Source organism: Schistocerca cancellata, chromosome 3 (genome assembly GCF_023864275.1).
Source record: "Schistocerca cancellata isolate TAMUIC-IGC-003103 chromosome 3, iqSchCanc2.1, whole genome shotgun sequence".
In the NCBI taxonomy this organism is placed as follows: Eukaryota; Metazoa; Arthropoda; class Insecta; order Orthoptera; family Acrididae; genus Schistocerca; species Schistocerca cancellata.
Window position 1 is genome coordinate 217208964 of NC_064628.1, and position 14836 is coordinate 217223799.

The following is a 14836-nucleotide window of genomic DNA, read 5'->3' on the forward strand; positions in this document are numbered from 1 at the left end:
ATATTCAACTGTCAGAAAGGCTTACTTCGAATCAAATACTAAATTTAGGATTTTCGTGAAAGAAGACGTTAGGAAGGCAAATGAGGTATCAACAAGATCATGCTTTCTGAATAAAACGTGAAAATAGAAAAATGAAAGAAATCGGTCAAATATTTTGTGAAATGATTTGTCTAAAAGCTATAAAACAGATCAGACAAACATTTGACATGCCTTTGAACAAAGCTCGAAATCGTGTACAGAAAATGAGCTGCATCAGATGTTGCACTAATGTTTTTCCTTTCATACTTTTAGACAAATGATCTCACAAAACTTTTGAAATTCTTTTCAAAAGTTTTGCATGCTTTACTTACGAAACCTATTTAGGTTATGAAAAACACTCGGGCTTAACATTAACAGCTGATGAATCCGTTCCCAACAATCAAATATCAGTAAAATTGTATTTTATTGGGAATTTAATGTGTGTGATGTACTGGCACAGGCGTGTATACACTTAAGGATTAAGCGCGTTGGAAAGACCTTAAAAATATACTTTGTGATGCGCTGTAAACAGTACACATAAAACTTAATATACAGAATTGTAGCTGAGTCAGTTAGCCCTCGAACGGGCGCGCTGTCGAAAAAAGTACAATAGCAGTGGTTTTCATGCCCAGTCGATGACTTAATGATGTTCTGACCTTGAGCTACTGCGCCTCCGCTTCCATGTACTCAGTTGTTGATGTTTTCTCGACAATGTTAAATCAGCTCTGTTTCTTTGGCTACCTTTCTCAGTTTTTTTCTGAATTATAGGCAACGAGATGTCGAAAGTTGTAAAAGTACATCACGTGCCTGCTGGTGTGACAACTGCAAACTTTGTTCCGGTAGTCAATATGCAGACGTAAGCGTAATAAAAAGTTAACTACACTTATTTTTTATTTTGTATAGATGCACATTAAATGTTAATTTGGTTATACTGGCATCTTTACCTATTTATTCATGTCATTTCTTTTGATGTTTTATTTCAGATCAAAGGATGTACTGGACGAAGAAATTCGCAGACTACTCGAAGAAAGTGACGATGAAATCTGACCTGACTTTTGAGACCTGAGGGAACGTGAAGTGGATTTGCGTGATGAAAACGTTGAATCTGAGGAGCACGACAGTGAATCTGAACTTGAAGGCCAGGATGGTGATGATCTCAAAGAGGCAGCAGACGTGCGGGAATTTTTTATTGAAAAAGACAAAGTTACGCATAGGTGTAAAAGCGAGTGCGCTAAAACATCAAAAGCAAAGAGAAAAAACACTGTGAAAATTCTACCAGGTCCGAAGAGAAATGTGATAAATATAACTGATGAAGCTAGTGCTTTTCTGAAAATAATTGAGCTTGACATTATTGATGAAATCGTAAACCACATAAATACGTATATAAACAGACGGTTACGCACACGTCAAGTCTCTCGCGGAAGAGATAATAAAGTGACTTCAAGACACGAAATTATGGCTGTGTTTGGGATTCTTTTTGTTTTTTGTTTTTTTTGATTGGATCAAGAAAAGGCCATCATTCCAATGTACTAGAACTTTGGGCGCAGATTGAACAGGAATGCAACTGCTTAGGGCTGCAGTGAGCTACAAAAGGTTTCCGTTTCTTATATGATGTATGCGGTTTGACGACATCGAAACGAGGAACGGCAGGAGAAAAACTGGTAAGTTGGCTGCAATTCGTACAGTATTGGACGCTTTTGTTACTAACCATCAAATTTCTTACTGCCTGAGTGAATTCACCACAATAGATGAAATGCTTCACACTTTCAGGGGCCGCTGTGGATGGATTCAGTACATACCCAGCAAACCAGCTAGATATGGGTTAAAAATGCAGTAATCTGGGGATTTACTGTGGCGTGCAACCAGAAGGGCAATATCGCGTATGTAATGCTCCTGAGGATATAGTGGAAAGACTTATGGTACCTATAGAAAATTCTAATAGAAGTCTTACAGCTGACAACTGGTACACAAGCTACCTCCTTTCTGAATATTTGCTGCAGAAGAAAATCACTTGCGTTTGTACAATGAGGAAGAACAGATGTGAAATTCCTCCAGAATTTCTCCCAAACAAAACAAGAGAAAATGGATGTACAATGTTTGGATTTCAACAGGATAAGACCTTAGTTTCATTCGATCCTCGTAAAAACCTGAAATCATAGCTGACTACAATGTGACAAACGGTGGAGTTGACTTGTAGATGAAATGTGTGCTTGTTACTCAGTTTCAAAAATTGCAAGGAGATGGCAATTGGCTATTTTTTCATTTTTTGAACATTGCTGCATTAATTTACAGAAGTTGTTTTCCTACACAAAGCCAGAGGTAACTTCACGTAGGCGTATTTACCTCAAGAAGATAGTAGGAGGTCTTACGAAAGAACAACTCGTGTCTATAGCTCAAATCATTACCAGTCTATATCACTGTATTTCTTACCCAGTTTCGTTCTGATGCATCGACTTCTGAAGATCAGCACCTTGAACTTCCAGCAAAAAAAACGCGGGACGTGTATCTTTTGTGGACGTCAAGAAAATTCATCCACGTCAATTAAATGTAATAGAGGTAACAACTTTGTAAACAGCACACTAAGAACGATTTTGTCTGTGACAGGTCTTATGAAAGTGAACATACGTGAGAATAATTGGCTAAATTGTTATTAAAACAGGTACAAGAGGAAAATCTGTTGTTATAAATCTTGAATATACTGAATGTGAACTGCTTGCTTCAGTAAATATAGTATTCTGTTCAGCACATGCAATATTTTGTCCAGCACATGCTTGTTTTTATTGAAAAATGTTCATGTCGTAAATTTTACAACACGTTCCTAGAATAGGCGCGCCTGCCGGAAGGTTAAAACATCAATCCCAGTTATGAGTCGAAGACGCTACCATCAAACCACAGACACCACTCAGGGAACAGCAGTCATTCTCTTACATGGGGGACTGATGACCTTAGCTGTTTAGTCCCCCTTAAACGTCCCAACAACCACCACCACCATCTCTTACATTTATGGTAAAGTCATTCTTTCGCACTTACCGGTTGTTGAAAGCTATTGATCATGTAAGAAACAGTCGTCTTTAATTTACTGATGAGACAGCCGAACGCTTTTCTGCTCATCCACGTACATTCTAAGAATTTTTCTGTCGATCTTCGTAGTTGATGATATAAATTATGAAATTCTCCGTGAAGATTCCTCCCTTCATAAATTTCATACACCGCCATCCTTTACGCCTTATTTTCCTAAGAAAAGCTAATAATGTAGCCTTACTCTCGAGCTACAGTGTTCTACAGTTTAGGGGCTCAGTGATAAAGAAACAGCTGGTCTGCTCCAGCGGGAGAAAGTCTCTCGCACGCAGGACAGCCGAGGGTATCGCCGTATGCTGCCGCTTGTTGCTGGAGTGCCGCGTATGCAGACGTCACTCGCTGTCGGTCGCTTCTGACGCCTACGCAATACACGGGCTACGGGAGCGCTCTCATGGCCTTTTTCGAAGACAAATGGAGAATTCAGCTCCAGGATGAAGTAAATGCATCACTTTCAGTGAAGACGGAAGTGACGTGTGCGTTTTGAACTATCTAAATCAGTCAACGAAGAAGCTATGAACACTTTTGCAATCCTTTCAGTAGAGTTTTCGCAGCTGTCAGCAATGCCGGGTGTGATATTTGGAACTTGCCTATAGCACACAAGATTACCACTGAAGATCAGACTGACTGTATGACAGTAACGTGCCGTGAAACACGCCAATGTTACCCTCTGAGAGGATTTCGAAGTTGGACAGCGCGTGTGTCTAGTGGACAAGGGTATCGGACTATAATTTCGAATTTGGTGAAATAACAGAAAAACCAAACGGACTTTAAACTTGGGAGTCAACGAAAGTGGTAAAATCATAAAAGAATGAAAAAAAATGAACGGTCGCCAGCCCTATTAGGCATTAGTTTGGAAACGTTTATCTGAGAAAATTAAATATTGGTTATTGAAGTTACTTTTGTTGAGATTTCCCTTTGAATAGCAAACAGGATACAAATTGACACAGTGCGCCCTGTACTGTGTGTAGCAGCAGTTACCAATAACACACACACCAGTAAATTATGGGGAGCATATTTGCACCAAGCCCTTACTAATGACAGCCCCACTCAAGAGCATTACTTAATCAAATACTGAAATGTCACTGCATGAAGTGCAGAACTAAATTTGTACATGATGGGCTTCTATCTTGACTGACATGAAAAACACAAATAAAGATTAATAACTTCATAAACACTCTGTTTAAGCTCCTCTACATATAGCAGTTTTCCTCAGCAACAGTAATAGTTCATTTTTTTCTAATAGATGGAGAATGTGATGGGGACCCATAGACTAGTATAGTTTCACTAGTTAAAGTTCTTTGATTTTTACAATAGTAAATACTAACTCTAAAAGATAATTATTCACTTAAATTACTTTGCAAGACAGTAAAATACAACACAGGGCTTAATAAACTTCAAAAAAAGGAACCTTTCATGAAGGGTACCAAAAATACACGTTCTTTAAAAATGTGAGTAATTTTTCTTCTACCAATACTACCGTAAATCTGCTCATTAAAGATTTGTATGTACTTGAACCTTAACTACCTGTGAAACAGGTATTCTTTGTAATAATATTTACACAATCTTTCACTGTAATCCTATAAAACTATTTTTTATAATCAACTAAGGATACTTTAGCAAAAGCCTTTCCAACTTCACTTTCCTATTAATTGATTTTTGAATTTTTTGAACTTAAACTTCCTACCTTAACAATTTCACTTGGAGTAGTTCATGAACTTTTACTGCCCCTTTTACTTTAGACAAAAAATCACCTTTAAACACATGAAAGCAAGATTGTTCATTTAAATCAGGATGCTCGGTTTTAGTAGCACTTGGGTGAGGATCCTGCGTAGGTTCGTGATTAGGATTGAAAATATGGTTTCGGACACGAATTTATGTTTTATGTGATTATTATTGAAACAATACACAAATTAACTGGGCCATGCCCATATACATTACTTAACTGAATGTACGAAGTTTGTGGAGCAGTGGCGAAGATTGGTGGCAGGCCCAATGGCGGCTAACTGTACTCACCGCTCTTGATGTGCGAATGCTCTATAAAATCTCTTCTTGACGTCGTATTTTCAACATATTAAATCCATTCCGTTATTCCTTGAGTACCAAATGATAGCCAAATCCACATCCGAGGCAACTCCCTTCTAATGCAGCTTTCAATTACCTCTCTTAGCACCGTCGAGGTGTACCGTGCTAAGGCTAGCCACATACTGCGTGTCGTTCCCACACAGGAGCCGCTCAGTTCGACCGCGAAACCCACCTTTTACATCGCGCCATGCCACTTCCGTTGTGGAGGGACTTTCCTACAGTGTTACAAATACAAGTGCCCTAAGAATGAACCAGCTTTTAACAAATATACTCTTTATATAAACATATTCATATTATAATTATTTAAAATTTCAACATATTCTTTTGCTTTTTTCATATATACATTACAAAACTCTAATTTTCTTGCCATACATCAAGGAGTTTAAACAACATATAACACACACTTCATAAATTGCAAATACACAGTTACATAAAATAAACCTACTCCTAATCGATATAAGTTTTACAAGAGGTAAAGGAAGCAGACTGCTTTACTCACACAGCTCTAAGAATGTAGACTCAGTCGCTGTATGTTAACATACTTTTTTGAATCAACAGATCGCCTCATAGGTGTGAGGCACCAACTTATGTTTAGCAGTAATCAGACTTACGGAATAGTTCCATCGTTGTCAGAAATGTCTCCCACTGTCTCCGTTGTATGTAAACTCATCTCCGCGAAACAGTTCGGTTGTCTTTGATTTGCCTTGTAACTGTGTAACGTCTCTTACTCTGACCAGCGCATTTTCAATCCTGCATCCAATAAATCCATACTTCAACGCCCACACGGGGCCATTGAACATATCAACTCCGTCAGACCTGCACTTAGGACATAATAGAGCCTTCTCCCATCCAACTCTCATCACATTTACGTTTGTGCCAAACTTATTGTCCATTTAGCGTGTGGACTAGTTGGTCTTACAACCTAGCAGCCTAAAAGGTTCTTTTATTTTTTTTAATATTTTCCATAGTGAAGTAGGTGGAGCTTTGTATAAACAACTAGGATTAGAGATCAAATCCATGACCAGGCCAGTGGTTTAGGGTTCCTGATGTTTCCCTAAATCTTTTCAGGCAACTGCTAGGACTGGCCCTCGAAAAAAGCCGCTCTCCCGTCATGCATGTTCTTTTTCTTCTCTTCAATCATTTCTGTCTTTATCGGCACTTCGTAAGCGCGGAGGTAAAAAAAGAAGGGAGTTATCATCGCATCACAAACTTGAAGTTGACGTCCGCCATTTTGCATAGCCCAAAACACAAGATTCACCGCATTTCTACCTCCATGGTTCACTTTGGCGATACTTCCCGTTGACGCCACTCTGATGCACCATGCCCAGTTTCGACCGTTGGGGATATCTATCGATTTTCGTGGTCGTATCTCAATTAGCATCTGGTGCTTCGATTGTATGGAGACATAGCTGTTTCATCAAAACTGCCGGCCTGCGTCGTTTACGGGTGCTCTAATCGGTACGATGGTAACCTAAAGTTTAAAGGTATCGTATTTTATTCGTAAGTGGAGAATTTGGAATAATAGTCTGGGATAATTTATTTTTAAGGAAGAAGATGTTCAGTACAAAAAATATGTTGTAAGGATATGATGTGTTGCTCACCAATGATCATCTTGTATAGATCTGTAAAAGGTGTTAGGCATTTGGTATGTTACAAAACATAATGTAGGCACATATGCTTTGGCCGGCCGGAGTGGCCAAGTGGTTGTAGGCGCTTCAGTCTGGAACAGCGCGACCCCTTCGGTCGCAGGTTCGAATCCTGCCTCGGGCATGGATGTGTGTGATGTCCTTAGGTTACTTAGCTTTAAGTAGTTCTAAGTTCTAGGGGACTGATGACCTCAGCTGTTCAGTCCCATAGTGCTCAGAGCCATTTTTTGAACACATACTTTGAAAACATGAAAATGGTATTCAAAAGTAAAATCAAACATATGATCAAGGTAAACATATATTCTAAGTTTGATTATTCCTGAAAAACTGACAGAGTTACTGGCGAGATAAGGAGCAAATAGGCTACTGTCGGGAAGGTAGGCGTACATGTTACACAGGTAAGGCTATCGTTATAAAAAATTACTTACATAAACGTAAAGCAAAATATCCATTTTACGAGGTCTAAACATTTGAGACCATTCCATTTAACACTTTGATAGCATTGCACAATGCTGGAACTTGTTTGAAAAAGTTATATCGTTGTTTTACCCTGTAAATTGCTGTTATTGGCACACACTGAATAACGCATCATAGACAGTGGCGGATGTACATATAGACCCGCTAGGCACGGGCCTAGGGGCGGCACCTTAAGGGGGCCGGAGTTTTTTGCTCTGTACTTATTTCAACTTTTAACTACACTTAACTACACTTACAAACGAAAAAACTTTTTAATATTTTTAAATAATTTGCTAGTTCAAATAAGCATTAAGAACGAAATTCGACAATACAAGATTAAAAATATACATTGTTTGCTTGGTGACTGAATGGAAATTTAACATTGGGTTTCTGTCTGGTATCATCTTCACGATTGTTCAAAATATTTTGAAGTAAGCTGTCAGGACGGCAATCTACAATACAATGTTTGAAACATTATTATTCCGAGAACGTTGTCGGCCTCTACCTAACCCCTCGATATTTTCCCCGAGTAAATACCAGGACCCCTGAAAAGCTGCGAAAAAATTATCAGCAGTTTCTTAAATACTGTAACATGTGTGGGCCTCAGTATGTAAAACCAGACTCTATTTAATTTCTTGTAGGAATTATGAGAAGTATCAAGTCAGCCCTCCAGAATTGTAATTAATGTGAAAGCTCTGTGGTCTTCAATACCTGAGCTTTGATTTAATTACACCCGTTTAACAAAACATGTTGATACTGGAAATGTTTTACATTTTTAAACACATGTATATACGAAAAGAACGTAAGCAGAATATCTAATAATGTGTGAAATACACTCCACGACAGTTTAAAAATACTATTTATTTATTCAGTTAGTTACTTTTTTTGGGGAAAAAAGTAGAAGAAACCAACTTTCGTTTGCCTCATTTATCGTGCTGCAGCCTGCACGATATCACAGCTACCACTCTGTTTAATCGAATAGTACGTGGCATTGCAAAGTTTATACTTAACTTCTTAACGAAGCTTTTTGTCTTCGGGGAAAGGTTATTTTTATAATATGATGGAACAAAAAGTGCATTTGCGTATAGACATAACAGCAGTGTTCACACAAATGACAACACACCACACCAACTGCCAACAAGACTAAATAAACTTTGCAGTCTGTCTTCTCTGCCCACAGAAACCGCTAAAATGTTGTAAGAATAAGTGGGATAAGACTCGATCCAGCACACCTCACTGCAATAAATTGCAAAAATTATTGTTTTTTTTTTTAAATTAGAAAGACAGTGTTAAGAATATTCAGCACATACCTGCGTCCCAGCTAAAATTCCGGCGACGCGGGAAACAGAAGCCAAAAAAGGGACTGTCCCGTTTCCTTTACGAGACGAATTCCAACCGGCAAGTGTGCTCCTAATGTTCACTGACAACAGAGAAACAGGCGACAATGAAATTAAATTAGTCTGCATTGCTTATTCAAAGCACAGTTACGTCGAATAATCCGAGTTAGTCAGCCCATCGCTCCGTGTTTAAAGGAAAGATCTTTGTGCTCTTGTGCCGTGTTTAAAAAAAAGGTTTGTGCTCATGTGCAGTGTAGTTCGATTGGAAGTGGATAAAGTCTTTCTTTCTTTCCTTTTTACAATTTTTTTCTTTTGCTTTGACTGTTGGTTGACAATTTTGTAAGTGCCTTAACATGAATAACAGTGAAAAAAGGAAACGTGCAAAATTAAGTATGGTGGCGTTTCGGAAATTATAGAAGGAAAGGCGAGAACAAGAAGCCAATGTTCTAAAAACGCTTGGCCGGGTAGATAAATTTTTCGCAAAAGATGTTGCTGGTTCTACTTCGAGTTCAAATAGTACGGATGATACTTCCGGCATTGTAGCTGTTGTAAAAGAAGTAAATACAGACGAAATAAAAGTTAAAAATGAAGAAAAGCAAATTGTTCCTCATTTAGAGTTTCACGAAAAACTGTGTGTCGGGTCAGACATTAAAAAAAAAACAAAAAAAAACAAAAAACCTCTTTAGTGATGATCCTGCAGAATGGTGTGTCAATGAATCAACAATATTCGACACTCTCTTACAACGTAACATTAATCAAAATTGTAACGGTGATTTTTCTAATTCAAGAAGATCAATAGGCCATAAAACCAGATATTTGAACAGAAATGTGTTTTACCGTAAACTTTTAAATCGTGAATGAACTTTGCATGATTTTCTAGTATACTCCTGTAGCACCGGTACTGGTTTTTGTGCACATGTGAATTGTTCGAAGGTAAGGCCACGATTGCTACTAATGGTATTGCAGACTGGAAAAATATTTCTAATATTTTATCTCATCATGAGAATTCACTTGAACACAAAAATTCTGAGTCAACACTCTTAACAAGAAAAAAGACACTTGGAACAATGGATAACCATTTCGGGTCATATGTTGAGACAAAAAATGTACTGGCCCAGTGTTCTGAAAAGAGTGCTTGCAGTAATGAAGAATCTAACAAGTCGTGGACTTCCTCTACATGGACACGTTGAAAGATTCCATTCATTACATAATGGTCAGTTTATTATGTCTCTTGAACTTATAGGCGAGCTTGATCCTTTTCTCGCAGAACACATTGAACGATATGGAAATCCAGGGCAGGGACATACAAGTTATCTTTCTTCAACAATCTGTGATGAAATAATAGAGCTTCTTTCTGAACGAATAGAAAGAATTACCATAAGTGAAATAAAACAGGCCAAATATTTCTCTATAATAGTAGTCTACTGCAGACATTTCACATATTGATATTATCTTTCATATTACGATATGTGAACGAGAATGGAGAACCTGTTGAACGTTTCCTTCTGTTCTTACCAAACTCGGGACACAAGTCCGAAAACTTAGCTGAGGCCGTATTAAAAGTCATGTCTACAAATTCCACTGATATTACTGACTGTAGAGGCCAGTCATATGACAACGCAGGCAATACGTCAGGAACCTACACTGGTTTGCAGGCACGCATTAAAGAGCGAAATCCGAAAGCCCATTATGTGCCTTGTGCAGCACATCCTTTGAATTTAGTCGGCGCCAGTGCTGCAAGCTGTTATCGGGAAGCATGTTCTTTTTCAGTGTAGTGCAAAACCTTTATAATTTTTTCTCTGCTTCTATACAACGCTGAGATAAGCTTCTTTCTTTCATGAAACCAGGAAGCAAGATGGTAAAAAGTTTATCAAAAACACGTTGGTCAGCAGGAGAGGAAGTGTGTGTAAGTCTATATGAAAACTGGGAGGGCGTTATCAATGCCCTCATACATATTGCCAACAATATGTCTGTAAAACCACTTGTGCGAAATGAGGCTTCAGCATTATTGAATCAACTCAACAGACTAGGAACAGTATTCATGATGACAGTTTGGAAGGACATACTTCAGAGATTTAATAGTGTAAATCTGAAATTGCAAAGTGTAAATATTGATACTAAAATAGTGCATGAATTATATGAATCACTTGTAGGATTTATTGCATCTATTCGTGGCATGTTCGACTATTATGAAAATAAATCCATGGGGATTGTGACTGATATGGACTATGAATGCACCTATCACGAAAGCGCAAAGTTCATGATGATGAAGAAGCGGACTCTGAAAAAATTTTTCTGACTGAAAAGGAAAAATTTAGAGTGGAAATATTTCTCCCAGTATTCGACAACTAGTACGATGAATTAATGAGGAGGAAGGAAAGCTATAGAACACTGTTGGACTCCTTCACAGTTGATCATACAATGTAAGCTTTCACGGCCGGTATTGTCTTCACTTAAAACTTTCGGGCTGATAGGTCGTGGTCGAAGTATGCAGTTCGTCGCTTTACCTCCGAGGATGTCTCCCGCAGTCGGAGACGAAACGTCAGGAGAGAGTTTTTTTTAAGTGAGGTCCTTCACAGTTTTCAGTAACCTAAAGAACAGTTCACATGACGATATTGCTGAACGTGCAGCAAAACTCCAAGCGTCATATGACACAGATTTAGAGCCTTCCTTCCCTACTGAATGTGTACATTTCGTCGAACTTTTGAAATCTTCTGAGATTAATGATATACCAGTCGAAATAAGTAAATTTTTACGAAAGGAGAGGTTACAGTCTGTGTTTCCGAATGTTGACATTGCTCTTAGAATATTTTTATGTAAGGCACTTAACAAATTGTTTAGCAGCACGCTCGTTTTCGGCTCTTGAAAGACTGAAATCGTACCTACTTTCTACGTTCTCTGAGGAGAGATTGAACTCCTTGTCCATTCTTCACATCGAAGCCAACCTCCTAACTGATAATCGTCTGAACTATTAAGATATAATCAACGAGTTTTCTGCCGTCAAAGCCAGATGCAAACTTTGCTGACTGATGAGTTTGTTTATTTCTTCATATTAGTTTTAAGAATTTAAGATTATAATGTGATTTTTATTATAACTTAGAGCACATTCATTGGATTTACAAACCACGTATTACCTGTTTATTTTACAACTGCCGATGGCAGAACGCGGAACTAAACCTTGTTTATGTGCACACGTGACCGAAGGCGCCCGACAATACTAAACAATACCCGAATGACCCAGACCGCTCGGTGCTGTACAGTCAAGTCATACTGATACTGTAGTATATTACAACTGATGCGAATTTTTGGCCTCTGCTGAAATGTATAGTTATCGCGGAAATATACGTTATCGGAGAGTACGCTCAGATGAAAAAGTGTTAATAAATAACGTAGTTCAGTTCTGTCGCTAAATACGTAAAATCTTTGCTAATACCGTTAGAAAGAGCTATGGTGAGAGCTGTAGCTGCAGTACAAAACTGTTCAGCCCTTACATTGATTAAAGGTATTGTGTACACTTATTATGCAGCATCTAGCTACACAGACCCTAATGCTTTGCACGTTAACTACACTCCTGGAAATTGAAATAAGAACACCGTGAATTCATTGTCCCAGGAAGGGGAAACTTTATTGACACATTCCTGGGGTCAGATACATCACATGATCACACTGACAGAACCACAGTCACAGAGACACAGGCAACAGAGCATGCACAATGTCGGCACTAGTACAGTGTATATCCACCTTTCGCAGCAATGCAGGCTGCTATTCTCCCATGGAGACGATCGTAGAGATGCTGGATGTAGTCCTGTGGAACGGCTTGCCATGCCATTTCCACCTGGCGCCTCAGTTGGACCAGCGTTCGTGCTGGACGTGCAGACCGCGTGAGACGACGCTTCATCCAGTCCCAAACATGCTCAATGGGGGACAGATCCGGAGATCTTGCTGGCCAGGGTAGTTGACTTACACCTTCTAGAGCACGTTGGGTGGCACGGGATACATGCGGACGTGCATTGTCCTGTTGGAACAGCAAGTTCCCTTGCCGGTCTAGGAATGGTAGAACGATGGGTTCGATGACGGTTTGGATGTACCGTGCACTATTCAGTGTCCCCTCGACGATCACCAGTGGTGTACGGCCAGTGTAGGACATCGCTCCCCACACCATGATGCCGGGTGTTGGCCCTGTGTGCCTCGGTCGTATGCAGTCCTGATTGTGGCGCTCACCTGCACGGCGCCAAACACGCATACGACCATCATTCGCACCAAGGCAGAAGCGACTCTCATCGCTGAAGACGACACGTCTCCATTCGTCCCTCCATTCACGCCTGTCGCGACACCACTGGAGGCGGGCTGCACGATGTTGGGGCGTGAGCGGAAGACGGCCTAACGGTGTGCGGGACCGTAGCCCAGCTTCATGGAGACGGTTGCGAATGGTCCTCGCCGATAGCCCAGGAGCAACAGTGTCCCTAATTTGCTGGGAAGTGGCGGTGCGGTCCCCTACGGCACTGCGTAGGATCCTACGGTCTTGGCGTGCATCCGTGCGTCGCTGCGGTCCGGTCCCAGGTCGACGGGCACGTGCACCTTCCGCCGACCACTGGCGACAACATCGATGTACTGTGGAGACCTCACGCCCCACGTGTTGAGCAATTCGGCGGTACGTCCACCCGGCCTCCCGCATGCCCACTATACGCCCTCGCTCAAAGTCCGTCAACCGCACATACGGTTCACGTCCACACTGTCGCGGCATGCTACCAGTGTTAAAGACTGCGATGGAGCTCCGTATGCCACGGCAAACTGGCTGACACTGACGGCGGCGGTGCACAAATGCTGCGCAGCTAGCGCCATTCGACGGCCAACACCGCGGTTCCTGGTGTGTCTGCTGTGCCGTGCGTGTGATCATTGCTTGTACAGCCCTCTCGCAGTGTCAGGAGCAAGTATGATGGGTCTGACACACCGGTGTCAATGTGTTCTTTTTTCCATTTCCAGGAGTGTTTTTTGCAGCTGTGACTTATTAAACTGATAGTTCGGTAATTTTCACATCTGTCAACACCTGCTTTCTTTGGGATTGGAATTATTATATTCTTCTTAAAGTCTGAGGGTATTTCGCCTGTCTTGTACATCTTGTAAGGCTAGACAGAACGTAATTACTCTTCTCACAAACCATAAAAAATCAATTCTCTAGTATCTGACTGCTAGTTTTAAGATATTCTCTAAGTCTCCAACAACTATACTGCAGTGGTCCTGTATGCAACAGACAACTTACCTCGCCTTGCCGCTGCAACTGCGTGACCAACAACATGTTAAAAACAATTCAAGAGAAATACTGCAATTCATGCAGAGTGCAATGCAAGGTCACAACTACTGCCATATTTTTTTATACAGAAACTGAATGATCAGGACGGGTTTGGTCACAAAGTCTTAAGCGGTGGAGAAGTGAAAGAAACCAATAAAGACTTTAATTTACTATATTCGCAAATTGATGATTTAAACACGGACAAACTTTACACAGACCTTTTATTTTGTTCAACTATATGATTAGCAACAACTTTAATTATTCTACGATGTCTGTAATCAATAAATCATGTCTCGAGCCACAACAAAGATACGAATATTACTCTTAATGTATGCACACACAAATGTGATAAAAACCCTCCAGTGCGCAAGCAAGCAACAACTACGTGCAGCAGAAGGGAAATTACCAAAAATCCTCAATTAATACCAAAGTCTTCTCCGGCGCTACTAGCACGATCAGTGCATGATGCGACTTCTAATGTCACGTGGCTTCTCTCCACCGCACACTGCGTCCGACGACTTCCGACAACTCTCAAAAACAGTTCCTTCGCTGCTACTCACGATAACAATATCTCAGACTCAGAGTTTGTGTGCACACCACAGCAGAATCAGTGGCCAACGTTCCAAGCAAATCTTAACGTGCAGATTTCAACCCCAGTATAAAAAAAAAATCTTAAAAAAACTGCGATGTTCTCTGAACCTAAAGGAAGGAAGGAAGGTTAGGGTTTAACGACGCATCTAAAACTACGTCACTAGAGGACAAGCTATGATTTGGGAAAGCATGTGGGAGAGAATCAGCACTGGACTTTGGAAGCGATTTAGGGCAACCAAGATCAGTCTAACAGTGGGTGACTGTACTGGAACGTGAGACACGGTATACAAATGAGAGTCTTGTGTCTTGCCACTGGGCTACATCACTCGGTTTCAAAC